This window comes from Gymnoscopelus braueri (genome assembly GCF_963280865.1).
Source record: "Gymnoscopelus braueri genome assembly, chromosome: 9".
NCBI classification, from domain to species: Eukaryota; Metazoa; Chordata; class Actinopteri; order Myctophiformes; family Myctophidae; genus Gymnoscopelus; species Gymnoscopelus braueri.
In genome coordinates, this window is record NC_137610.1 from 25,944,727 (window position 1) to 25,970,858 (window position 26,132).

General features: G+C 42.6%; 1 protein-coding gene across 1 annotated transcript in view; it reads left to right on the forward strand.

Annotated features, from left to right (window-relative positions):
* The window catches only part of osbpl5 (oxysterol binding protein-like 5), a 106,719-nt gene that overhangs the window by 16,185 nt on the left and 64,402 nt on the right, over positions 1-26,132 (forward strand). Inside the window, exon 2 of the mRNA XM_080436743.1 lies at positions 7,608-7,675. The gene's annotated coding sequence lies outside the window, so the exon portion shown is untranslated. The remainder of the gene's footprint in view (positions 1-7,607; positions 7,676-26,132) is intronic.

Genomic DNA, 26,132 nt, shown 5'->3' on the forward strand with positions numbered 1-26,132 from the left:
TGGGGCTCAGATCGGGCTTAAACCTTTGTCCAAATTTGAAGTCATACATCATAGATATGTCATATACCAGTGGTTTTCAACCTTATCAGGTCGCGACCCCTGAAAATAATCTTATTTGAACTGGGAACCCCCCACCCTGGCAAGCACTTGTTGTAGGAGTAGATGTGAATTTTCTTTCATTTCATTAATTTTCTTTGGTATTAAAAAAAAATCTTAAAAGTCTTTAAGTTGTCACTTCACTGCCATCTGGGGACCCACCCCCCCCCCCCCCAAAAAAAAATCCTCGGGGTCCTGACCCACAAGTTGAGAACCGCTGTCATAGGAGAAAGGATAGAGGATTTATTGCACTTATAGGCGATTATGCACTTTTTTTTCTGAACTCTGACGGCTTGGGTAAAGAGACTCTTGTGAAATCTGGTTGTTCTGCACCGGATGCTGCAGAACCTTTTGCCAGAGGGCAGCAGAGTGAACAGTCCATGATGTGGGTGGGTATAGGGTCTGTCCTGATGTTTGTCCTTGATGGGAAGGCAGTGAAGTACCGATGATCTTCTCCGCTAGGCCATGCAAGTTAATGCATGTGGTTTAGGAGTCTTAATTGCTTGACACAGACACATACATATTCAACTCCTGTTGGTCACCAGCGTAAACTCAGCTGCTGTAGAAGACGGCTTGTTTTGCCTTTCAGTTAGTCAGCATTTACCTTACATTTATTAGGATTCATTTGCCATGAATTAGGGCTGCAATATCTTTCTTCCCATTATTCTATCGATAACTTTTTTGATGAATCAAAAAATTATAAAGTGCCGTTGTTCTTCCTTGGCCTATGGGAAGTGTACGTGCAAGGTTCCACACTGACCGGTCCAGGTTTTTTGTCCTTCAACTACCTCCCTTCTTTCTATATGATTTTTACTGAGCTTTTATCGGTCTCTTGCTGCCTTGATTCCCATCACAATCACAGTCCAGTTTACTATCACCTAATCCCCGCCCCCCTCCCCCAATCCTCCCCAGAACCCCTTCAGACTTCCTTAATGGGCCATTGGGGACTCCTCAGGGGAAGAAGTAGAAGTGTGTGTGTGTGTGCGTGCGTGTGTGCGTGCGTGCTTGACGTGTGGGGGGTGGACAGAAAAGCCACCCCTTGAAAATGAAGTGTCTCTAATCAGACCAAGCCTCCTCCATTTTCCCAATTTGCATCTGCGCCCTCTCAGCTCCCACATGACTTTGATGTAATCGCTTAGTTGGAAGAGACCGAGTCTGGCCATACGGTGCGCAAAAAGAGTAAGACCTTCAAATCAAAGTCAAATATGAGGGGAGTCAAGCGTCTGTTCGCTGAGCAAACCTTTCTCGGTGTGCGAAGGCGGAGTGAGTCCTTCGTCCAGCTCCCCTGAGCTAATGGGCCCTAAACCAAGTAGATAAGTTGGGTTGATATTTACACGGCAAAGTCAATGCCTGTGGGTTTGCACTTTGCAGACGTTGTTTGTCTAACTAGGCCTGGCTGCTGCTAGGGCAGAACAGACTGCTGTCTTCATTATGTTCCCTTCTTTGCATCCCAGGATAACAGAACAGTCAGGAGACCGGTGCGCACAGACGATGGGAGCAGCCGGCCGCTGCTGCTCCTAATGGCAATAGATTGAAGCTCTAAGGAATGGATGGTGCCTGGTCTGAGGGCAATTAACATTAAGTGCATTTCAATGCCTTACAGACCAATTACTGTTCATCACACATGTTGTCCCCTGGAATAAACACACTGTCTGTGCTGTTAGGTTGTATTTGTACTGCCTGGAACGTAGAGAGATAATTAATAATAATTATAAATGTAAAAAAAAAGAATCAGATACACTAAAAATACAAGATCAACAAGCTCAGACGTGTTGTGAGCTTGTAGATCGGCTATTTTTGCTATTCACCGGGAAGATGAAGTATATAGGGCTTAGTGGCTAATGTCAATGATGTTGATATCAGACGAAAAACTGCTCTTAGACAACCCGTTCAGGAGGCAGAGGTTCATGTGAAATGCACTGACACATTTTTTGTATCTCCCTGCCTGTACAAGAAACAAGCAGTTGTGCCAAAACAGACAAACACTCACACACCACACACACACACACACACACACACACACACACACACACACACACACACACACACACACACACACACACACACACACACACACACACACACACACACACACACACACACACACACACACACACACACACACACACACACACACACACACACACACACACACACACACACACAAACAAACAAACAAACAAACAAACAAACAAACAAACAAACAAACAAACAAACAAACAAACAAACAAACAAACAAACAAACAAACAAACAAACAAACAAACAAACAAACAAACAAACAAACAAACAAACAAACAAGTGCACGTACAGCATGCGTGCTGAGGAGCTCATGAAAAAGCCTCACAGCAAGCTGAGGTAAAACTGTGTAGATCTGTTGTGGATCACAGGGGTCTGTCTGTCCCCTGGGGTTCTCATGCAACCCCACCCCTCCTGTTGTCGCACAATTAGAGCTTGTTTAAAGACCGCTATGTGCTTCTTGCGGCTGTTGGCGTGCTGGCATGCGGCTGGCTCATGTATATGAATGACGTGTAAATTGTGCAGTTAAAAGCAAAATGGGACTGTCAAATGATGGTTCGATGTTCAAACTCTAATAGAACCGTAAAAACATAATTTGAAAATGAAAGACAAGAATGAAACGTGTCCTTACCAGACAGAGACAGCACTTTAATTTCATGAATGTTTCAGATATAAAATCTAATCAAATGCAGCACAGGCCTCTTCTTCCAGCTGAAAAGAACCAATAATTCTACAAGCGCATGGCCCTGGACTTGGAAGTTAGCTCGGCCGTGGAGAGAGTGATTTCTCTGACTGATCTAAAAAGTCCCATTTGGAAATACTTTGACGTGTTGTTTTTGGTCAGTATAGACTAGAGCACCGAAGTCCTGACGTCAAACACACGTCCCCTGGGTCATGGAGACTGGGAATATGACTGACGTCGAGGATTGTCCTTTCGATAGCAGGTCTTGTGCACTAAGTACTCTGATAATGGGTACAGCACTAGCAATTAATCCAAATGCAAATAGCTATACCTCAAAACCTATTTTATTGCTTGCTATCCGCAGCACAACAAGAGGCCCTGCACGAAGAAGCTGAACCTAAAACTCCTCACCTGAACTGGATATTCAAACGTTCTGCTGGCAGCTCTCTCCTGCCAACCCTTCATCCAAACCTCCACAGGCGCACTGTGTTTTTGGCACGCTGCACTGAAGGCTCAATTCGATGCAGTCAATAATCATTAAAACTGACACCTGCGGTACGGCAGCAGGAGTGCTATCACGATTCAACCCACGAAAGCACAAGGACGAGAGCGCGGCCAGTATGTATACTCAACACTTACAACGTGTGGAGGTAGTATATCGTTGCTGTCTGGCACAAACCTCCTATCTCCATATTTCAACTTTTTATGCCCTACTTCGTCGCACAAGAGTGTCACACAAAAGTAGTGAAAACAGTCAATGTACAAGCTCACAACGTGTCGCGATGCGACACGTTGTGAGCTTGTAGATTGGCTGTTTTCACTGTTTCTGAAAAATGACGTTCCATTTCCTGAAAAGTAATGATTTATGGACAATGGACATACAAGGTTTCCACCCGACATCGACGATATCAAAGCGTGCAGGCCAGGTCTGAGTCACTCACAGCATCTCTGGACTTGCAGGAGGTGGATCCAGACCGTCTGCCAATCATCATCACGCTGATGTTGCAATGATGAAGACAAAATTGAGCAACTACCCTCTGCATGATTCTGCACTGCGAACACTGCAATACGCAATTTGTTACACGCACATTCTTACCACGCACACAATCACAATGCTGTTGCTGCTTACAGCACGACACCCGAACTTCCCTCCGCCGATCGATAACGATTTATCTTCTTATACTAGATAGTGAAACAGTGAAATGGAAATGCATCGACTGTCTCGCTCAAGCCCATAAATATGAGGAGATTGCCTGTCTTCACATTAGAACCCACAAGAGCCAGCTGTGGATTGTGTGTGTGTATCCAGTAACCTTCTCCCAGCAGACCACTTGTCCAATTATTGCCTTCAAACCTGACACAAAAAATCGGTCAATGAGTCTGGCGTTTGAACTGCCTACAAAAAAAATATGGCGGCAGTAGCGGAGGAGGTAGAGCGGCCGCTAGGGAACGAAGTGTCCTTGAGCAAGACACTGAACCCCTAATTGCTTCCGATGAACAGGTTGGTGCCTTGCACAGTTTGCTCCGCCATCGGTGTATGAATGTGTGTGAATGGGTGAACCAATCATTGTAAAGCGCCTTGGATAAATGCGCTATATAAATGCACCATTTACCATTGAATAACTTTGTTTTGATCATTAAATAACATTCTGCATTCATAACGAATTCTTGAACGACTTCTGCTTTTCAGAAAACAAAAGTACATCGCTGCCTACATGTATAAATGATCAGTTGCAGTCAAAGGTGATGGGGACAGTTGGGGACATCACAAAAACAGAATCAGGGAACAGAACCAAGGTGCAGCCACTTTACATCATTTCTGAGCGAGGCGATCATTGTAGGACAAACAGTAGCACAAAGAGGAGAATCAAGACTGAAATAGCGTAATGTATATTTGACTGTAAACCACATCACATTCTGGCTCACAGTATCTCCCTCCTCCTGTCTACTCGTTAGGCCACATCATACGTGGGCCGAGTCTCGCCACAAAAATCCACACCCTACCTAGGGAAATAAGTAGTAGGTGTAATAGTTCGATTCCATCCTCTCCTCTAGTGCACTGGGTCTCTCTCACTGCCTCTGTGTCTTAAATTACCCTCTTCCTTCTCATTCTTTTTTTCCATCCTTTTCTCTTCCTTCCCCCCTTCTTTATTCCCTTCCTTTCCTTCTTTTCTGGTTCTCAGCCTGGAGCGCCGCTGGCTCAGGGATTCTCTCTCAGACTCGGTTCACGTCGTGTTTAGTTTAGATGCACTCTCTGGCCGCCGCTCCCCCACACTCTGTGGTACTTAAAGGCACACATTCTGGCCCTGCAGCCCAGAGCGTCTCAATGGGTTTTGTTTTTATGTTGTTAGGCTTAACGATTCAGATCTCTCACACCTTAATGTCTGATCTCTTGTACATAGCTGCTGCTGTATGTGGGCCTACCGACGTGCTACCACCTTTGTGTCGAACCTTATTATTAAGGTTCTATTATGAAGTGATTATGTGATTGGTTGAGAATGGAAGCATGGAGCTGAGCAAGCAACTGCACTGAGTTCCCTGACAGAACTTGCTCTGCGCATGTCTGTACCAAGCGTGACGCTCATGTATCCTTAGATTTTTGCCCATCCTTGACATGTTTCTCTTTTACTGTTTGATTTCTTTTTAGCCTTGCTCTCCCTGTCCCCCCGCCCTCTTTTTCTTTTTCTCTTCATGAAAACATCAAAAACGATGGAGCTTGCACACCAAAAAACGAATTTTACCCACGTCCTCACACCTGTAAACCTGTGATGTGACAATAACGTTTATTCTGATTCTGATGGAAAAAACCTAGAAGTTAAGTCATGGGTTTTGTGTGGACATGCATAGCCTATATTTTGTCAGTGATTTGGGTTTTTCAATGTCTTGCTGGTATCTTTTAACTATTTAGTTAAAAGATCCTGTTGGGCATAATAGGTGAACATTTTGGCAAAAATAGCAGTTGTGAGCTTGAAGATTTGAAGCCTATTTTCTGCCAAGAGATTTGGTGTAGAGGGTAAAAAAGGCGAGATCAAGTACAGTAATAATACTAGAGACCCATGGTCAAATAAGTATACCGTCTCTCTCGGGGTGGAAACCTCATATGTCCAAAACTGTTACTTTTCAGGATAAAAATTCTAAAATAGTAAAAATTGCAGATCGTCAAGCTCGCGCCGCGTTTCGAGCTGGCAGATCTGCTATTTTTGATACTTTTGTGTGACGCTGTACTATGATCAAGTAGGGCATTCATTTACGAAAATAACCAAAAATGAATATGGAGGTTTCTGCCCGACAGCAACGGTATAAGTGATTCAAGTTCACCCTTCAGTGTTTAGAATATTGCATTTGCAAGAGCAGTATTTAATGGGGTCAGATCCACCGTAATGAGTTCCAGTGACAGAGGGTCTTAATCACAACTCGGCATGTCTGGGTTTTACTTGAGGAAAAAGTCAGCTGCGCTGTGGTTGGTCCATGGTTTGTAAATTGTAAGTTTATATAGGAAACTGAGCACTAGACACAAATTAGATATTGGGACAAAGTGGTTCAGTCATGAGATTTAATTTGACATAATTCCATGCATTATGTCTATTATGCATTTTTTTTCCTCCTTCCCCTTAGTGCCCCAGACTTTAGATATCTATCTATCTAATCATCTAGCTACTGTGAGACCATGTTTTTAGTGAGAGCGCATGTCTGTGCTACTGTATGGCTTATCACACTTGCCCAGCTGTTCACAATGCATTGTTCTGGGGCACGTACAGGATTAAACAGGGTTCAGAGACGGGGAAGAACATTTAGTGTTGAAACCGGAATCAATGCACAGGAGGCAGCAGCACTTACAATGCAGTTAACGTACACGCTATGATAATGAGAGACAAAATGTTTCAATTAGAAGTGAGCAGCAACTTCCAGTTATATATGCAAACGCCTGACTTGTCTGCTGGAGTCACCCGACTCAATAAATCCTCATGGCTTTCCCTCCTAACTAGGGTGTGTTTGTTTAGCATGAGAACAGTAGTGATCTAGGGTGTGTGTGTGTGTGTGTGTGTGTGTGTGTGTGTGTGTGTGTGTGTGTGTGTGTGTGTGTGTGTGTGTGTGTGTGTGTGTGTGTGTGTGTGTGTGTGTGTGTGTGTGTGTGTGTGTGTGTGTGTGTGTGTGTGTGTGTGTGTGTGTGTGTGTGTGTGTGTGTGTGTGTGTGTGTGTGTTGTGGGGGGGGTAGGCTGTAACTGCCACTGTAGCCATGTTGACTCAGTAAACACTATGCACTCTGAATAGAACCCTGTTTCCTAGCATGAAATAGTTCCCAAAAAAGGAGCACTTCTATCACTGCTCGCTGACGAAAGGCCCGGCTAATGACTTTTTCAGGGCTTCAATTATGCTCTAATTCAGTCAGACGCTGGCATGATGGACGGATTAAGTAGGTCTCTAGCTGCTGTAGCTTCAAAAGCCTGCAGTGTGTTAACCGTCGACTGACAATGATTGACTTGACAGTGTTGTTTGCATGCACTTTCACAAGGCAAACTGGCTGGGCTGTGTGCTTGCTTGGCCCAGGGTGATGGTAGTGTGGTCCAAGCCTAGACGCCCTGGGACTGGGTGGGTGGGACCCCTCTCTCTCTCTCTCGCTCTCTCTTTCTCTCTCTCTCTCTCTCTCTCTCTCTCCCTCCCGCCCTCCCCGGCGTGACTCTGGCGGTGGTGTGACCAGGAGGGAGGGATGGAAGGAAGGGAGGTAGGAGGAAGGGAATGTGTTTTCCTGTGTATGTGTGTGTGAGTCCGAATGAATCCTTATTCTCCGTTTGTGCTTCTCTCTGTCCGCAGGTGAGACGAGCTGGTTCCCAACTGAGGCCTTCTGGATGCGGTTGCCCCCACCACGGTCCAGGTGAAAGGTAAGCTGAGCCCTCACCTGTGTGTGTCGACCTGACCTAGCACTCTGATGCACTCAATAATTCACACGGCCCGGTCAAGCAGGGCTCATTGCCATCTATTGAAGTTAGTTAATCACACGGTTTGCATAATGTAATTCACCCGGGGCTTTCTAATAGTGGCTCCACACGCAAAGCCCAGTTTAATGGGCATGTGTCTGTGTTTGATTTGTGGGTCAGGGTTCTGTCTGGGGTGTCAGTCTACTTTCAAGCAATATGGCAATGCAGGCGATGGTGCTTTTGGCACCCCAGCTTCCTGAGAGGGGTGACTTGATTTTAGAGCAGGACGGCATATAAATAGGATATTTCCCCATAGGGGTATAGACAGTACACTTACTTCTTCTGTCTGCCAGTATCTTTTCTTTTTCTTTTTTGCACTAGCTATTTGGACCACAGAATTCTCTTAGGAGAGACAGTACAATCTCAAGTTTACTCTTCCCACCAGGCCAGCGTTTCACTTGAGTGCAGAGGAAAGATCAGACTGAATTGAGACCAGGGGTTGGCACTCGTGTGCGTCCGATGCGTTGGTGGTGGGCGGCCGGACAGCCGACGTTTGGAGTTGGTCAGAGCTGCTGGACTCTAAACAGACTTGGCGCGATCGTGAGAAAGAGCGCAAACCTACACAGAGCTTCTTTATGGGGCGTCCTCAAAGAGGCACTTTTCCTGGAGGAGTGTTTGTCACCTGGTGGTGATGGTTCTCAAAGTGGGGTCCAGCTACCCCCGAGGGTCCTTGAGGTGGTTCCAGGGGGTCCCCAGCAAAATGAGGAACAGTTTAACCACTTTAACCCTATTTTTTTATTCAAAAGTTTTCACAATCTTTCAGCATTTTTCAACATTTTTCAGAATAATTTTGAAAGCTTTTAACACAAACATTCTCTTATCGGAGCCCCTGGCACAAAACATTTTCAGATGGGAGGTCTGCAGCCAAAAACATATCAAATTTGCGAGTCCTTGACATGAAAATGTTTGAGAACCACATATGTATGTACCGGTATATACAGATCCGTTTTATTTGTATTTATGTATTTGACAGCGGTTGGAGTTCTCTCTAGGGCAGTTCAGTGTTCCAGGGTCTTCATCGTGTGCATTGATTGGTTTGGTAAACAACGGCAGCTGGCCAGCTGTTCAGCACATGATGTGCTCTGACTTGGGCTCTGAATGGAAACCAGGTGTCAGTGTTTACGCTAACGAGCAGCTAGTCGTTTGAGAGGGACCAGTGGTGGAAAGTAACTAAGTACATGTACTCAAGTACTGTACTCAAGTACAATTTTGAGGTATTTCAAGGACCCCACATTGAGAACCAATGCCCAAAGGGTAGCAAGGTGGCAACAGGCTGTGGTTTTGGTCGGTTGGGAGAGAAAAGCAGCACTTGGCCTCTCATATCAGTCAGGAAGTGTTTACATTCGGCCGCCTCTCCCGCCTGGCTTGTTTGTCTTGGCACGAGAAGCAGCGTGAACAGTTATGAGATTTACCAGAAAATTACACATTAACCAGGGTAACAGTAACAGCCCTCGCCACTCACTCACACAAACACACCATCTTGAACTTCTATATTTGCGAGAACACTTTCGCCTGATTACGATTGACTACGTTCATTTCCCTAATCTCAAACAGTACCCTTGAAGCCGTAAAATAACAATAATAATACATTTTATTTATAACGTGCTTTACATTCTTGCAAATCCCAATTAAAAAAAAAGCCCCCTTGAAAATGAAAGATTGTTCCCACATTTTTCGCTCCTTTTTATGAGTACGTTCAGTCCTCACAAGGATAGAAGTACAAGTACACGAACACACAGAGCTTCCCTGATTTACTATGGTATTGAAATGCTTTTTTATGGCAAAGCTAAGATTAGACTTATAGATAATTTCCTTCATGGTTTATTATAATGATAAGAGCCCTTCCCGGTCAGCCCATGCCTCCCATTAATAAGTCATCGTTCATTACACACCCACGGTGTCCATGTACTGGCCTGCTCCTCTCCCACGTAAACACACACATCAGGGTCAACAACAGATGGAATATGGATTACATTTTTATGTCCAATCTGTCACATTAAGACTCAGTCACCCAATAATTATGAAGTTCACTGCAGAACTTGTGATTTGAAAAACAGAAAGTTGTAGGAAGTTGTAAGATTATCCCTGTTCTAACATCCAACGAGACCAGCTCAGTTCGTTTGTTAGCCCTTCTTTCACTTATTAAAGTCCCTCTTCCATGTCAGCTTCGCCGTCTTCTCGTGACTGAGCATTTTCTTTCCTTCTTTTTTTCTGTCCTTTGTACTTGGGGCCAGACTTTGCATTGAACCTCTCTTTGATGGACTTCTTCCCTTTCTCTCTCTGTCGAGGTCTGGTTCCTACTTACAAGGTAATTGTTGATCTTATCTGTCGGTACACACACACACACACACACACACACACACACACACACACACACACACACACACACACACACACACACACACACACACACACACACACACACACACACACCCTTGAGGTCGAGTCCAACTCAGTCCTGCTGCTGTGGGAACTTGGAAAGACGCAAAGTCATGTGGGCCACGGCTGGCTGAAGAATCATTAGTCACTGATTAACTCTAAACAGCTAATTATAAACCAGAGCTTCAATATTACGGAATGACGCATGATAATAAAACAAGTTAGTGGCCAGGGTCAAGGTTACGGACTGCATTTTAACCCATTAAGACCTGAAGCCGATTAAAAAAAAAGCCTTCTAAACAGTTTTCTGGAAAACCCATGTTGCTATATATCGTCGCTGTCAGGCCAGTTTTTTCGTAAATGAATGCCCTTCTTGATCATACTACAGCATCACACAAAAGCATCAAAAGTAGCAGATCTGCAAGCTCGAAACGCGACGCTAAGCGTCGCGTTTTGAGCTTGTCGATCTGCTACTTTTGTGTTTTTGAATTTGAATCCTGAAAAGTAACAGTTTTGGACTTATGGGGTTTCCACCTGACAGAGACGATATATATAGCTAAAATTTAAAAATCTAAAATGACACAGACGCTTTCCGGCATTGAATGGGTTAACTGTATTTCTTCACAATAATATCAGACGGTAGATTTTGTTCCTTGTGATTGCTCATTAAAATAAAATCAATCATATTGGGAGAACTCATCGCCTTTGAAACGCAAGTCGTGTCCAGCTTCAAAAACGTTTCATTTGGCTCTGACCTTGGAATATTGAAGCCCAGGAGAAATATAATTTCCTGTTGAGCGTCTGGCAGAATAAATCACGGGCTGGAGTATGAACTTGGCCAGCATGTTTTTGTTACTAGTGCTAAATTGCTTTTTTTTGCATGAGGTATCATCGTACAGCTTAATTCACAGAACGACGCGTCGAGTACCCCTTTTGATCAGGAAAAGCGAAGCGTCGTTTAACCCAGTCAATCCGGGAACGCATCTGTCTGTGTCATTTTAGATGCCTTTGGCTATTGAAAAATAGCAAATATAATATATACGGCACCGAGTGCTCCGCGCTATGAGCTTGTAGATCTGCTATTTGTTTTCTAATCGTGGAAAATCTTTGAATATATAGTTTTTAAAGCAAACATTTGTAAAATATTTTGTTCCAGGGACCTCCAGAAGCAAAAATTTTTGTAAAGAATTGTGTTTAAAAAAATATATGTATTCAAAGATTTGCGCAATATTCAAGAAATTTTTTTTTTGCAGATCTACAAGCTCGTAGCGCGGCACTCTGTGCCGCGCTACGAGCTTGTAGATCCGCTATTTTTGAATAGCCAGAGTATAATGGTTATAGCTCAAATCTGAAATGACACAGATGCGTTCATGGATTGAATGGGTTAATGAGCACAATGCAGTCGGGAGACTCATGTTTATTCATAGTTTAGTCGTGCTTTGTCTTTGATCTCACCGCCTCTTCCTCTTCACCAATGACAGGAAGAAACCAATCAAGGGCCTTATTGTCTTCCTTTCTGAATCACCATAATGAAGACACACAAAAAAAAATCACACTTTGTTTGCCAGGCGAGCTGTGATATTTTTGGTTTGTCTTCATCATCGTGCGTCAGCAGGAAGCAGAATAGGGCAACGCCCTGTACCTTTGGACCTTTCGCTGTTAATGATGTTCTTGGGGATGATCTTAAAGCACAATGGCTTCTGTCTCTGCTTCTGTATTTAGACAGGGCCCGCACGCTCTTTTTTTTGTATCTTTGAGGGCCTGTGTGCTGCCTGTTGACTAAACTAAAACTGACCTCCGCTCTTAATGATGTTCTGAAGGACGATCTCATGGATTCAAGTTCTGAAATCAGTCGCCACGAGTGATTTCAGTCATTTGGATTCCATATGAAGCCAGCATGTCTGTGGAAGCAAAAATAGCCTGACGCATTGAGAGCTTGTAGATAGGCTATTTTGGTAGCACTTGCTATGCATCCCATGTGTATAACGCATTATACACATACTTATAAGGCATTGTAATGCTGATCATAATCCTTTTTAATCATATTTATAAGAGCTTATAAATAATCATAATGCTTTATGACCATAACCATAACACATTATAAAACTTGTTATAATGACTTATAAGTTCAAGTATAAATGCATTGTATTATGCTTATAACACGTGATGATTACAGTTATAAATATTCATAACAACGTATAATGCAATCATAACACACTATACAGCATGTTATAATTACTTATAATGTCAAGTATTATAATACTTCATAATTGCTACCCACTTGGTAACACTTGCTATACAACCAAAAATGTATTCTGGTTGTTATAATCCATTATAATCAATCCTTTATTATCACTGCTATAATGCATTATAATTACTGTTAAAATGCCTTATTATCACTTCTAATATATTATAACTGTGATTATAATGCGTTATAACAGTGAGTATAAGGCATTTTATACGTTATAATACAGCATTATTAAATGATCACAAAGTAACACATGGCCACTTATAATAACTTATGATCATAGTGTAATGCATTATAACAGTAATTATAATGTATTATAACAGTGACTTAAAGGCAATACAAATGTAATAATAACATCTTATAAAATGATCATAATGTCACAATTGTTCACTTTATAATTACTTATAATCACAGTATAACGCCTTATAAGTGATAATAAGGCATTATAAACGTGATAAAAAAGCCTTATAAAATGATCCTAAAGTAACAAATGACCACTTATAATAACTAATAATCATAGTATAATGCATTATAATAATGCATTATAATTGTTATGACTCATTATAACAGTGATAATAAAGCATTATCAATTGATTATAATGGATTATAACTATGAGAATTAATTTGGGATGCATGGCAATTGGTTACCAATTTGGCAGCAATTATGAAGTAGTATAACACTTGATACTTATAACTCATTATAAAAGGCCTTTTAATGTATTATGGTTATAGTTATAAAGCATTATGAGTATTTATAAGCTCTTATAAATCTGATTATACAGGGTTATGGGCAGATTATAATGCCTTATAAGTATGTTCATGATGCGTTATACACATAGGATGCATAGCAAGTACTACCGCTATTTTCGGTTATTATTTTAACAATGGAGCGTTTGAAGTGGTCAAACAAGCACTATGTTCTGAAGCATCTTCCATAAAACCCTAATGGTCTCGGATATTTCATAAAAAGCAAAGGTTAAAGCCTGTGATTTCTTCACCTGGTTGGCAGTATGTAGAACAGCAGGAACAATATTAGTAAAACATCATAATTTTACATATTGTGTTAATTGTTTACGAAACGGCGCTAGTGTGTGGGGCTAGTTTCACACAGTTTCACAAATCGCACATTAGGAACCTTTTCAGTCGTTGGATTTTATTTCGCTTTAATCCATGTAATCTCCAGCTAAAGCACAACAGCTTCTAGTCTCTGCATCTGTATTTAGACAGCTCCCGCACTCTCTTGTTTTGGTGTTTTTGGGCCTGTGTGCTGTGCTTGTTGACTAAACCGAGCTGGCATCTGGCAGCAAGAGCCCCTCGCCATATGCTGACGGACTCCATCAGTCTTCTTTCTGCCCCCATATTGAATTGCAGTCGTGTTCATTCGATTAGCACTCAAAGGCTCCAGGCCTATATAAGCCTGTGTATCTGTCAGTGAAAAGCAGCTCCTGCCTGCCAGCCAGCTTCTATAAAAAAACATCGTGTCTGTCAGTTATATAGGGGCGTCGAGGGACAAGGGAAATGAGGCAGGAGGGGTGGGCCGTTTTGGGGGCGAGAGAGGTGTTCATGTGCACCCGGAAAAAAAACGTGTCGGTATCGTTTGCTGCCTGATCAATTAGGGCCACTATGGAAACGAGCCCCCTGGGGGCTTTTTTTGTTCTCCTATTAGGATAACCTTTGACTGTACTACATGTACTGTTGTCAAACTGGTTAATAAAGTATTCAATCAATCAAATGCAGCTGGGGACTGGGACAGGCCTGGGGGGAGGGGGGGGGATGTAACAATGTGGGTACCGTTCGTTAACAGTGGACGGACACAGCTACAGATCTATTATACCCGAGAGGCACTGAATTACTTGGCAGAAAACACATTGCATAAAGTCAACCCCCCCCCCCCCCCCGATCAAGACGAGATCATTTTAACCACTTTTAAACTTGGCGTCTCTATTTTGGGCATGTCATTATGGGAGAAAGTTGTCATAAAATGTCAGGAATTGTCCAAAATAGCAGGTCTGGTTCATAGGTTCAGGATTTGTAGTGCGCCCCCCTGACAAGACAAAGAAGACTAGACTAGGACATCAAGAACACAGTCACACAGTCAGTGATTGATTTTATTTGGTGATATTCCATAAAAAGAGCACAGTAGCACTTCCTGACATACAGTCATAGCATCACCGAGGATAAAGACACAATAAAGCCCCCTGGGGCATATTTTAGATTGGAACAATTGAACATCAGGGTATAATGGCAGCAGCAGCAGCAGCAGGGCAAACTAAGGATACACGCTCACAACGCCGTCGCAACGCCTCGTGTAGATTGGCAAAGTTTTGCCATGTGACACCGTCATACGACTATAGATTATGGTTTGAGTGGTTAATACTGTACAATGCATTGTTATGAATGATTCTCATCTAGCTGCGCGTCCTGGGGACATGAGGTTATAGGGCAGCTCTCAGTGCCAGTGTCATATTAACAGCAACTTAGTTTTTTTTTGTGCAATTTTGATGAGGATTAATCCATTAAGACCGGGAACGCATCTGTGTCATTTTAAGATTTTCTTTGGCTATAAAAAGAAGCCGATATACAAGATATACAAGCTTGTAGATCTGCTATTTTACAAAAATCTTGAACATTTGTGCAAATATTTGAATACATATAGTTTTTGGAAACAACATTTTTAACTCAAATCGTTGCTTCTGGGTCCCTCGAACGACATATATTGATAGTTACAAATGTTCACTTTAACAATTGCAGATCTACAAGCATCTAAAAAAAATGTAATAACCAAAGAAATCTAAAAATGATCTTAATGGGTTAATACTGTACAATGCATTGTTATGAATGATTCTCATCTAGCGTCCCGGGGACATGAGGTTATAGGGCAGCTCTCAGTGCCAGTGTCATAATAACAGCAACTTTGTTTTTTCGTGCAATTTTGATGAGGATTAAAAGTGGGACAAGACAGAGAGAGGACCTGAAACCACTGTTGACAGCAGTCACAGTAACCGGAGCACAGTGGCTGTTTAGCCATCGGGACCTTATAGCGAAAGCCTAGCCGCGCACTGCAGCGTAACTTAACGTTCATTCAAGTTTTCGGGGCCGGCGGCTTGTGACACGGCTATCAAGTGGCTGCTCAAGACAAAAGGGCAAGAACTCGCACTCTTTAGCGACAGCGACCCCATTTACCTTTCAACTCGCTGCCGGTTTTAACCCATTAAAACCGCCAAAGCATCTGTGTGTTATTATTTTGATTTTAGCTGTATATTATTATTATAGCAACATAGGTTTTTCAGAAAACTCTTAGGATTTAGAAATGTGGCTCTCAAAAATGGCATATCTACGAGCTTGTACATCTGCTATTTTTGAATTCTTTTTGAGAAATCTTGACCATTTTGAGTAATTTAGCATTTTTTTAAACACAAATCTTCTCTTCTGGGGGAGGGGGTCCCTGGCACAAAACATTTTCAGATGGGGGTCCGCGTCCAAATATATATAAATGGTAAATGGTGCATTCATATTGCGCTTTTATCCAGAGCGCTTTACATAGATGTGCATTACGTTCACCCCATTCACACACCGGTGGCGGGGGAAACCATGCAAGGCACCAACCTGTTCATCGGGAGCAATTAGGGTTTCAGCATCTTGCTCAAGAACACTGACACCAACTCTGGGAGAGCCCAGCATCGAACTGGGAACCTCACGGTTTCTATCCGGCCGCTCTACCGGTCGCTTTACCCCTGAGCCACTGCCGCCCCTATCAATTTAGGGGGTCCTTGACACGTACAAGTTTGAGAACTACATTTAGAAGGCATACTGTAAGTAGAATCGGCCTCAGGTGTTAATGGGTTAAGAAACCATGAAGGTGTCTTCTTGTTGTGGCAGTGTCTATTTATTTACTTCACTTTGTGCGTGTGTGTGTGTGTGTGTGTGTGTGGGGGGGGGGGGGGGGCAGGCTGGCGCCCAATGGCTATTGGTGGCCCAATAGGTGCTGCGGTTTGCCAGAATTCCTCTTTGGGGCCTTTTTAATGGAGTTTCTTCTTTAACCCATTGATACCTGGAACGCGTCTGTGTCACTTTAGATGTCTTTGGCTATTCAAAAATAGCAGATATACAAGCTCATAGCGCGGCACCGAGTGCCGCGCTATGAGCTTGTAGATCTGCTATTTTTGAAAAATCTTGATCATTTTTTTTTTAGATAAAAAAAAAACAAAAAACGTTAGGATTAAAAAATAACAAAAAACGTTAGGATTAAAAAATAACAAAAAACGTCTCAGGTCTTAAAGGGTTAAGAATGGACTGGCAGTGCCTCTCTCTCTCGCTCTCGCTCTCGCTCTCGCTCTCTCTCCCTCCCTCTCTCTCTCTCCTCTCTCTTCTCTCTTCTCTCTCTCTCTCTCTTCTCTCTTCTCTCTCTCTCACACCTCTGAGGAAAGGGTTTGTTGCTGTCTCTTGGGTGTAAACCTTGTATGTCCAAAAAAACTGTTATACTTTAGCCCTTGTTTATACTTTTTATTTGTTGAATATTTTTAAAAACCCACAGACAGACTTGTATCTACTACTGCAGCTCAACAGCAGATCTACAAGCTCAAGCACAAGTTTTGAGCTTGTGGATCTGCTACTTTGAAAATGTTATGCTTTTGTGTGACGCTGTAGTATGATCAAGTAGGGCGTTAATTTACGAAAACACACGGTTTCTGCCCAACAGCGACGATTTGGAACAGCTCCCATGGTATAAGGAGGTGGAGGGCCTGTTTAGTTCCTCACTCGTCTCAAAGATGATGTCAGCTCCAGTCAGTCTGCCAGACACAAGGGTCCGATTGAAAGGAGAGTGAGAGTGATTTAAAAGCTACCCTGCTAGGAATATTATCAGGCTCTCCATTCAACCAGAATGGGACCCTGTAAAACAGCCTCCTATTAGGAGCTCGGGACTTCAACTTCCTCCTGTTTTAACCCATTCAATCCGGGAAGGCTTCTTTTTAAGATTTATTTTGGCTATTCAAAAATAGCAGATATACAAGCTTACGTTTCTTTTTTCAAAAAGACATTTGTAGAATCCCCCAGAAGCAAAGATTTGAGTTACAAATGTTCGCTTGAAAACATATACTATTATATATTCAAAGATTTGCACACATTTTCATGATTTTCCCAGAAAAATAGCAGATCTACAAGCTCATAGCGCGGCACTATGAGCTTGTATATCGGCCATTTTTGAATAGCCAAAGAAATCTTAAAATGACACAGATGTGTTCCCGGATCGAAAGGGTTAAAATGAGGCTCTATATCGGCGGTCATGCTTGAGGGAAACTGCAGTCCAACGAGACAAGACACCATTCAGTATCTGAGCTCATGCTATCACCATAAGCTTCTTACCTTCAGATACGGAAACTTGATTTGAGTCGTGGATTAAAGTTCTCAGTCGCCTAGTCGACTGATTTCAGTCATGTGGATTCCATAGAAGTCACCATTTCTATGTAAATGTACACTGGCTATTTTAGGTTATTAGTCATTTTAACTCATTGACTGCCAGAGTTAGAATATTATAAATGTTATTCTTCACGACGATCCACCCGCCGATCACTTTAAAAGACGTTGTAGAGTTTTGTAGAATCTGAGAAAGAAATTTGTGCCGTCATGATAATCCGTTCCATGGATATTGGCAGTTCGCCAAAAAGCAACAGAAAGCAGAGACATTTTTATTTTGTATAAATCCTATAAACACGGTAACTAAACCATCTTGATTTTGTTGTGATTACGTGATCTTTGGCTGTACTCTTCATCATCATCAGCAACACCATTCACAGGCTGCAGAAGAGCGCCCTCTAGCGTAAACCACTGAAAACACCACATGACGAATGACTCGTCAATGGCGGTGTGAGCCTTGGATTGAAATGCCGAGTATACTCATCAATGGCAGTCAATGAGTTGAGATGAAAGAGTATTTGAAGTGGTCAAACTAGCAATAGAATACACGTTACGGTATATAGCATCTTCCATATTAAACCCTAATGGTCTCAGATTGTTCATAAAAAGCGTAGTATCGCACAGTGTTTCGAGCTTGCTCATCTGCTACTTTTGATGTTTTTGTGTGATGCTGTAGTATGACCAAGTAGGGCATTAATTTATGGAAAAAAAAACCTAAAAAGGTAAGAATATGGAGCTAAGAGGTTTCTGCCTGACAGCGACGATATCATGCCGTTTCATAAATCACAGTTTAAGTCATGAGATATATGAGATATATATTATTTTGCTTTATTCCATGCATCTTGATTACAGTAAAGATGCAGCAGCAAAGCAGATTTGTATTCATAGATGGGGGGGGGCGGGGTATTCATTAAGGTTGAAAAATGTATTTTTGGTGACTTATGAATTCATCATGGGAACAGCATTGCAGAGTGTAAATAAGGACACCAGTTGTTTACTGCAACAAGCAGTAACTCAACTTAAGGGCGGTGTGTTTGTTTGTGTGCGAAACGGCTCTGTATTCTGAAAGTAATCATCGCTATAGTAGTGTTTGTTCCGTTTCTCTCCAGCTCTTAAGTAAACAGAATATATATTTTCAGGCACTTCACCAATTTTGTCCAATCAGGAGAGAGACCTCATATTACAGGAAACAGGCTATAAAAGTGAAGTTGGAAAATGGTGCATTTATATAAATTATGCATTAAGATAACATCTTTACCCGAAGAGATTTACAATGTGCATCACGTTCACCCATTCACGTTCACTGATGGCAGAGGAAACATGCAAGGCACCAACCTGCTCATCTGTAGCATTTAGGGGTTCAGTGTATTGCTCAAGGGCACTTCGACACCAACCCAGTGGGAGCCGGAGATCGAACCGGGAACCTTATGATTCCCAAATGTCCGCTCTACCTCCTGAGGCACTGTTGCCCCATCGTGATCAAACAAATATGCAGAATTATTTTGGGAATTGGAACACTACAATTGAAGCTGATCAACTGTATTGCCTTTGTGGGTAGGACAGAGAGACCCCTGTAACTGAACAAACACTATTGATTACTATCAGAATATGAGCTTTAAACTTTATCACAAAAAAGATCTGCAAGCTTACAATGTCCACACGTTGTGAGCTTGTAGATCAGCTTTTTTTGTTAAAGTTTTTCGGAAAATGTTCCCCTATAATGTCATGCCCAAAATAGGGACGCTAGTTTGAAAGTTGCTAAAGACTAGCTGAAATTGCGTATTGCTATAAACAAAATTGTAAATATGTAAAATAAAAAAATAATGAATAAAAACGGTCAAGTATAATAACAATGTGGCCTTTTACAAGTTCTATGCAACACTTTGTGGTGTCTGTGTCTATATTAATTTTGCTGCCTGGGCCAGTGGAAATGATGTTGCTGCTTGTGAAAAGAAACAGACTGTTGAGCCCTGCAGTGCGTCTAGCATTGTGCAACAGAGAGGGCTTGTTGCTTTGTCATCCATAACTTAAGGATGGTCCTCACGTCTAATCTGCACACAACCAGACCTTCCAAGGCCCTGAGCACATACAGCCTACTACTAACCACACCCACACAGACATCCCCCCAGTGTTGCCATGTCCGCTTATCATAAGCGCCTTTGGGCTTGTTTTTCTGTAAAGTTTCTTGTAAATATTGGTAGTTGCGGGTTGCGTGGTTTTTTGGGGCTTATTTCTAAAGGGTAGTTGCTTATTTGGGCTCTCTTTAAGACAGTGGGTCTAAAACAGTGGTTCTCAAACATTTTCATGTCAAGGACCCCCAAATGAATATGCATTTGTCCACAGACTCCCATCTGAAAAGATTTTGTGCGAGGGACCCCCGTACAAGATGTATGTATTTAGATTTGTTTCAAAAACATTGCAAATTTGACAACTATTTTCTAGAAAAAATAATAAATAGATGCGACGCGTTGTGAGCTTGTAGATCGGCTATTTTCAAATAGTTGTGTGTGTGTGTGTGTGTGTGTGTGTGTGTGTGCTCTTATGGCCCGTAGTCGCTTCTTTTGGGCTTGTTTTCATAGACCTGGTTGCTTGTTTCTCTCGCAAAATCTGGCAACATTGACATCCCCCACTCTTCCTGTCGAACAGACAGGCCAGCCTTGCCCTCACCACACACGCACGCACGCACGCACGCACGCGCACACACACACACGCACACACGCACACACACTCCCCTGAGGCCCGCCCTTTACACATCCAAAACCCACACCGTCTTAATCAGCCACAGGCTCATTCTCTTTCACTCCCGTGTCTCTCTTTCTCTGCAGCCTCTGTCTACAGCTTATAGTATTCTCTTCTCTACCGTGTGGACGGGGGGTTATTCAGCTTCATAAAAAGGCCTTGTCATGATGTAACAGGGCCTTTAATCCATTAAGACCTGAGACCCATTCTACAAAATGTCTTCAGTTTTCTGAAAAAAACGTATGTCGCTATACAGTATATCAGTGGTGCTCAAACTGTCAAGTTTCAAGGATCCCCAAAATGATACTGTATGTATTTGACCCCCATCTCAAAATATTTTGTTCCAGGGACCCCCAGAAGCAAAGATTTGAGTAAAAATGTTTGCTTAACACAAATACATATATTTTCAAAGATCTTTGCACGAATTCTCAAGATGTTTAAAAAATAACAGATCTACAAGCTTGTTTCTGCTATTTTTGAAAAATCGTGACACACACACTTACATATACTGTGTATATATAGCTAAAATTTCAAATTGCACAGATGCTTTCCCGGATTGAATGGGTTAAATTGCCGCAGAGAACTGAAAATAGAGCATGGGAAAGGAGCTCATTTGCATAGCCCCTGATGTATAATTCAAATTGCCGTTGCGATATAACTCAAATTGGCTGATGCGTTGCTTTTCCCTGCTGTGGACACTTTCAAGCCTTGTGGGGTTGTGTGTGGAAATTGAAGGAGTGTCATTTAGAGCCGAACGCCAGGCAGGTTGAGATGTGGCCCCAGGCTAGCCTTTTATATGAAGTAGGGTTTGGTTTCTCCGTGGGAGTTCACCACTTAAAAGGTTTCAGTGGAGAAGGTGCGAGAACATTGTGATTCTTCCTGTATTCTTTCATAGCGGAGTCAGTAACTAAATACCAGAAGCATTGTGGTTCGTTGTAAATGTCAAACGGAACACAAATTCAGGTTAGTTAGGTTGAGCATTGAGGTCGTTTTGAGTTTTCACAAATCCAAGTGAACCCAATCATGCACTATTTAGAATATAGGAATTGCCACTCTATGAGCCCTTTGTAATTTTGTTGTCTTACTTACAAGGGAGGGTACATAATTATGTAACTAAATAATTATTAGTCCCACTAGCGAAGAGGCCCTAAAGGATGGCCATGTCTGTCTGTCTGTCTGTCTGTCTGTCTGTCTGTCTGTCTGTCTGTCTGTCTGTCCATCCGTTCACCACTTTGGTCCCAAAAAACATTATCTTGAAAACTATTGGCTGGATGGCTTGCTCCTCCCTTCGGACCGTTTTCAGTTTGGTGTAAAGCAGCAGCACTGCCTCTAGGGACCACTTACAGAGCTTTTAGACTCTAGTTATTGTTCAGCTATGGCCTCCTCGTACACTCTAGTCTAAAACAGTCTCTTACACCTGGGAGCTGCTCATCACAAACCCAACCTGATAGTTGGCCACTAAAGGGCAATTTATGCGCTGAGCAACAAGTGTGGCATGACAAAAGTGACATCAAAAGGACAAAAAAAAAGTCACAGAGGACCTCCGCCGACGGTGTCGCGTACCTCTGGAAAAATGAAAGGTGGCAGACGCTTTAATAAAATGTCACATAGTCTGATTGGTTGTGAAGATGCACGAGACTACATGCACTTCCTTGTGTACGCTTTGTGGTAACGCTGTCATGTCGGCGAGTCGCAGACTGTATATATGCTCCAAACTCGAGAACATTTGTGAGACACATATAGTGCAGCGTGTTGTTCACACACTTGACGCTCAAAGCGTAAATTGTTCAGGGTTAAATAACCCTGATCAAGCTCATGCACCGTAGCAACAACAGGTTGGTCATGTTTTTTTATTACTTTACAACCTTTATTTCGGGGAAATCCATTGAGACCAGGGTCTCTTTTTCAATGGTGCCTTGTATACAAAAAAGGACATTTACAACAATATGATTTTTACAGACGTATACAACAAGGTGCACATGAAAAAAGCCTTAAAAAATATTTAAACCTAATATTACACCAAGCAGGTGCATATGTCTTCTTCCAGTATAGAGTCAGCTAAAAAAATCTCTTAAAAATAGCTAAAGAAACAAGGTCATCCAGCTTCAAGTTTTCCATATATAAGGTGCGTACGTGCTGAAGGCTGCATCTCCCAGCTTAGGAACAGTTTTTTTTTTTTTTTTTTTTGATATTTTTCGGCCTTTATTGATAGTACAGTGGAGTAATGACAGGAAACGGGGAAAGAGTCGGGGAGAGACAGGCAGCAAAGGTCCGTCAGACTCGGGATTCGAACCCGGGTCTGGCTGTCAGGCTGCATCAGAGCCTATACAGTATATGTGCTAGGCGCCTTAACCACTAGGGCCAGGCTATGGGCGCCCCCAGCTCAGGAACATTTAACATTTAAGATGTGTCTGTCTCCCCCTCACCTGGGGGAGATAAACTCATCCCCAGCCTCTGACCTTGTGGTTAAAGAAAAGGCTCTTTTTTTCACGATCCATTTGAGCTATCACTTTCAGTGCGTCTCTAGAGGCCCACCTCCATTGTTCCCTCTCCCGTCCGTCCATCCTTCCGTCCATCCGTCCATCCATCCGTCCATATCTTCCCATCATTAGTGTTGGTTCGGAGGAGCTGCTCTTAACAGCCTGTGTTTTGCTTCATGAATGAGAGGTCAGGGGGAGAATGGGGCTCCGTGACCTTGACCCCTGACCCCTGAAGCAAAGCACCGGTCAGGGTTCAGTCCCGACATTCTGACACAATCGCCGCCTCTGTTCTCAGGAAGTACTATTTGCAGAGAGGGATGCACTTGGAACATACACATCGTTGCTGTCGGGCAGAAACCTCTTACCTCCATATTTTAACTTTTTGTAAATTAACGCCCTACTTGATCATACCTCACACACAAGCATCCAAAGTAGCAGATCCGCAAGCTCGAAACGCGGCGCAGAGCGACGCGTTTTGAGCTTGTAGATCTGCTACTTTTGCTATTTTTATCCTGGAAAGTAACAGTTTTTGACTTATGAGGTTTCCACCCGACAGAGACGACATGCATGTGTAAAAAATAATTAGATTGATCTGAATAAACCTGAATAGATTATCTCTCTGACATGTGGTTTTAAAAAAACACAAAAAGCCCTATAGCTTAGGTTAACGTACTGTAACAGAAATATGTTCATGATTTTTCCTGTCTTGTCTATTTCTGTCCCCGCTTCCTCGCACAGGAATTTCAAAACAAAACCGTGAGTTCAAAGCATGAATGATTGATGGCTGCTATTCCAGCTGAAAGTGTGAAAATGGAGCCGGATTTAGCCGTGCAGAATGAATCCACCGAAAGTAAGTGTGTGTGTGTTTGTGTGTGTGCGTGCGTGTGCGTGCATGAGTATGTGTGCTGTGTACACCCACACACACGCCTGCGCAGCTACTGTAAGATCTGCTTGTTCTCTCAAGCTGTTTGTTCCATTGATGCTGAGAGAATCATGAACCGCACTTTCAACCTGCCGTCCCTATTTTGGGTGTTTCATTCTATACTAGGAGAAAAGTCTAGGAGAAAATTGTACGATGGGTTTAAGTGGATAAAGGAGCACTTTTCACCCATTTTCAACTTTCTCTTCATATAATTGGTGCTTACTAATTGCTCATTATTCACCTGTTTCCTAGGCTGTGTGTTTTCCACTTCCTGTCGGATTTCACTGGATATCAGTAGTCATCTGACCAGTTTCATTGGATTTCATTGGATCAAATCGACAGGAAGTGGAAAACACACAGGAAGTGGAAAGCCTAGGAAACAGGTGAATAAGATGGCTTGATGGCTGTGTACTCGCTCTTTGTCTCATTGGTGGGCTATGGACGGTTCAGAAACCTGCCTACCTGTGACATCATTGATGGGGATTCCAAGATAATCGAAGCTACAGTGTTTCTCTTCCTGGAAAGTTAGCATGCCGAAATAGAATCCATCGTTTTTGCATCAATAACACCTATTTAAAAAAACTACACAGCCCTCCTCTGAGACACTGATGGAGTAGACAAAAATGGCACCATCCTACAATGAGCGTTAGTGAGGACCAATTATATGTAGGTTGAAAAAGGGTGAAGTGGCACTGCACTCAGTGCACTGCATGCTGGCTGTGCCAGTGCCTTGATGCTGAGACAAAAGGAAGTGAAGTGAATGGAAAACTGATGCGGGAGGAGAGAAGGTACCAGTCAAACCACTCTGTGAAAAGCCAACGGAGCCAGGAGGTGCAGTAATGACTCATTCCCAGTGTTGCCATGTCCGCTTATTATAAGCGACTTTGGGCTTGTTTTTCTGTGAAGTTGCTTGTAAATATTGGTAGTTGCGGGTTGCGTTTTTTTGGGGCTTCTTTCTAAAGTGTAGTTGCTTATTTGGGCTTGCTGTCTAATGTTGTTTAAATCGGTGGTTCTCAAAAATGTTCATGTCAAGGTCCCCCCAAATTAATATGTATTTGTTTGCGGCCCCATATCTGAAAATATGTTTTGCCAGAGACCCCATATTTAGGATTTGTGTAAAATGTTCCAAAATATTCCACTTTCTTTTCAAGATTCTTTTGAAAATAGCAGATCTACAATCTCACAACGCGTCGCATCGCAACGCGTTGTGAGCTTGTAGATTGTCTTCAAATAGCTTATGTACATAGGTTTAAAGTGCTCTTGGCCTTGGTCGCTTCTTTTGGGGTTGTTTTCATAAACCAGCTTATTTCTCTCGCAAAATCTGGCAACACTGCTCATTCCTTCTGGGCTAGGTAGCCACACTGCCTGAGACAACAAGTGAAATGACTGCAGATCAAACTGATGCCTGATCTCCTCCTCTGAGAGACAGATATATAGTTGTGTGTGTGTGTGTGTGTATGTGGGGGGGGTGTAGTACCTCACAACGTTCTGGCTAACCAAAACGCAACACAACCTCACAAGGATCTGCTGGCTAGCTAAACACAGCTCACTCTGTGTGTGGTCCTTGTCCCTGTCACCGCTAGCACTGCTGCTGTTTGCTGCTGCTTTGTCGGTTGTGTGTCTGCTCCGTGCTATGTGTTTAGTGTTTATTATGCATGTGTGCATGTAAACCAAGGGGCCGCGCATCGCATGATGGCGGTATGCCACGCCATGCCACGCGGCTGTGGCTGTCTTAAGACTGGCCTACATACTGTAGATGGCCGGTCCTGGTTTGGATCAAACTCACTTCCAAGGTTAAAAAAAAGTGGCGATCCGGGCACTCGAGGTTAAAAGAGGGAATAGCCTTTTATTTAGTACAACGGCAGCATGTTTCGACCTGAAGCGGTCTTCATCAGGGCTAAATGGGCTCATTTGGCCTTGATGAAGACCACTTCAGGTTGAAACATGTTGGCGTTTGTATTGTACATGATACAAAATGAAGGCTGTTCCCTCTTTTAACCTCAAGTGTCCGGATCTTCCATTTTTTATCTGATGTTTTATCCCATCTGATCCAGGAGCACCTTTTACTATTTTAACTGGTTTGACTATTACGTCTCCGGTGAGCACTTGGTTGCCTCGTTCTCTCTCCCTTCCAAGGTTATTATAGTTTCATTAGTTTTTATTTCGTTTTGACTTATT